This window comes from Triticum dicoccoides, chromosome 2B, assembly GCF_002162155.2.
Source record: "Triticum dicoccoides isolate Atlit2015 ecotype Zavitan chromosome 2B, WEW_v2.0, whole genome shotgun sequence".
NCBI classification, from domain to species: domain Eukaryota; kingdom Viridiplantae; phylum Streptophyta; class Magnoliopsida; order Poales; family Poaceae; genus Triticum; species Triticum dicoccoides.
The window spans coordinates 471,954,610-471,957,789 of NC_041383.1; positions in this window are offsets into that span (position 1 = coordinate 471,954,610).

The window sequence follows — 3,180 nt, forward strand, 5'->3', positions numbered from 1 at the left end:
TCTGAGGATTTAAATCAGCGAGGCTCTGGAGATAACCCATCACTCACTGGGTCAAATGCTCTTGAGCGATGACATACTGGGCAAGGTTGGCCAGTACTGGGTCTCTCTCGATTCGTCCACCGGGAAAAGATGCTACTTCTCCAGGTGCTGCACGACCCAGGAAGTAATAATACCCCCATTCGCTGGCATAGGGTACCGCGAATCGAAGGCGAGCCAACGCTTCGTGCGCAACAGCTTCTATGGCCATATGCGGAGTTGGCATAGATTTCCCAACAAAAGAGACTTCCGTTGGGTCTTGGTTTGGGTTGGTGGGAGGGATGTGCACCACTGCCCAATATTTCGAGGTGGATGGTGTGATCCTCGATTTGAGTAACTCATACTGGGGTAGACGGATGGCACTCATGGTACTGCAGGTAAAGTCCCACAAGATTTTAACAAAACTACCTGGGGTTGCATCTGGAGTTCTCAGATAAATGCTGGGGCTCGGCATGGCAAAGAAATGCCTGTGAAAGTTGTGCACAAGGTGAGGGATACTTGGCAAGGTCACGAGGTGGCCTTTTATATAGCTGTAACGCCCATGATGCGGCTATATCTCCCACGTGTCGAAGCACGACTTAGAGGCATAAACGCATTGTGGTTTTGTCGCAAGAAGGGTCATCTTCACACAATCCCATGTAATGAACAAGACTGGGATAAAGAGTTGGCTTACAATCGCCACTTCACACAAGTACTTAAACAAATCATACATCATTCATAGTACACACATAGTCCGACTACGGACGAAGCCAAAAGAAAAGAAGATAACCCAACTGCTAGATCCCTGATCGTCCCAACTGGGCTCCACTACTGATCAACATGAAACGAAACATAGCAACGACCAAGATCTTCGTTGAGCTCTGTCACGCCCAATATGCGACCCTATCCAAAATGAACTCGAAGGTCCCACCAAGGATAGACCCGCATATTGAAACGCTTTTGCAAGGTGGATATCATTACATCAACATTACATAATAGATGGGGATACATACATAAGGCATACAATGCCACTCGAATACAACATCATCATACATAAGAGCATCATCCGACTACGGATGAAACACAAACAGAAACTCAAACGACATCCACCCTGCTAGCCCAGGCTGCCGACCTGGAACCTATCCCCTGATCGAAGAAGCAGAAGAAGAACTCAACGCAAGCAAGCATCGCCCTCGCGTCATGATCATCGCATAACCTGTACCTGCAACTGTTGTTGTAGTAATCTGCGAGCCACGAGGACTCAGCAATCCCATTGCCATGGGTATCAAGACTAGCAAAGCTAAATGGGAAAGGAAGGGGTAAAGTGGTGAGGCTGCAGCAGCGACTAAGCATATATGGTGGCTAACATACGCAAATAAGAGCGAGAAGAGAGCAAGCGGAATGGTCGTGAAACTAGCAATGATCAAGAAGTGATCCTGAACTCCTACTTATGTCAAACATAACCCAAAGACCGTGTTCACTTCCCGGACTCCGCCGAGAAGAGACCATCACGGCTACACACACGGTTGATGCGTTTTAATTCAGATCTGGTGTCAAGTTATCTACAACCGGACATTAACAAATTCCCATCTGCCTATAACCGCAGGCACGGCTTTCGAAAGATTATACCCTGCCGGGGTGTCCCAACTTAGCCCATGATAAGCTCTCGCGATCAACGAAGGATATACCTTCTCCCAGGAAGACCCGATCAGACTCGGAATCCCGGTTTACAAGACATTTCGACAATGGTAAAACAAGACCAGCAAGACCGCCCGCTGTGCCGACAAATCCCGATAGGAGCTGCACATATCTCGTTCTCAGGGCACACCGGATGAGCGAAGCGTACAGGAACCGACGTAACCCAAGTTGCCAAGGGATGGCCCCGCACGGTGCTCTAGTTTGGACCAACACTTAGACAAGCATTGGCCCGGGGGGGGGGCTAAAATAAAGATGACCCTTGGGTTAATTACTCCCAAGGGAAATATAGGTGGTGGTGAGGCAAATGGTAAAACCAAGGTTGGGCCTTGCTGGAGGAGTTTTATTCAAAGCAAACTATCAAGGGGTCCCATAAATCACCCGACCGCGTAAGGAACGCAAAATCCGGGAACATAACACCGGTATGACGGAAACTAGGGCGACAAGAGTGGAACAAAACACCAGGCATAAGGCCGAGCCTTCCACCCTTTACCAAATATATAGATGCATTAATTAAATAAGAGATATTGTGATATCCCAACAAAATCCTGCCCACCATGAAGAAATCTTCAACTTCACCTGCAACTAACAACGCTATAAGAGGGGCTGAGCAAAGCGGTAACATAGCCAAGCAATGGTTTGCTAGGAAGGGTGTCAAAGGTTAGAGGTTCATGGCAATTTGGGATGGCTTGAAGAGCAAAAGATAGGTAACGTAGCATAGCGATAGAACGAAGCAACTAGCATAGCAATGATAGTAGTGAGATCCAGGGTAGCGGTCATCTTGCCTGAAATCCCGCTAGGAAGAAGAACGAGTCCATGAAGAAGATGAACGGATGAAGCCGAACCAAGCGTAGACGAACGAGTCCTCACGATCGCAACGAAACGGGAACTATCGAGAAGAAGCACAGAACATAGTAAACACACCACACATAGACAAGACATGATGCACATCAAGCATGATGCAAGACAAGACTACATGAAGCTACTCATGGCAGGAGATGAGGCATACAAGAGCAACACATCAAGGCAAGTTTAAATGAGGCCGGGAACAACATATAACAATTCCGGTAAGTCCTCATATGCATATTTCGAAATTGGTCCAGATCTGAATAAACCTTATGTTCAAGTTGTTAAATAGCAAGTTAAGATGCACAAAGATGATCTACACGAGATTCTAGTCAAGTTACATATAAAGATCATTTAGTTCGGAGCTACGGCCTAGAAGATATGAGCAAAACAAGTTAAACATGGCATTGATGCAAAATGCATCCAAACATCAAGCAAACACCTCAAAACAAGGATGCAACATGATAATATGAAACTACATGCAATTCTAAGCAAGTTTCATATAAAGCACACTCAAAACGGAGCAACGGTGCAACACATACACTCTATACAAGTCATAACAACAATCTGTCCAAAACAGCAACTAGGCATATTGCAAGCATCAAATCAACATGCTACAGCACC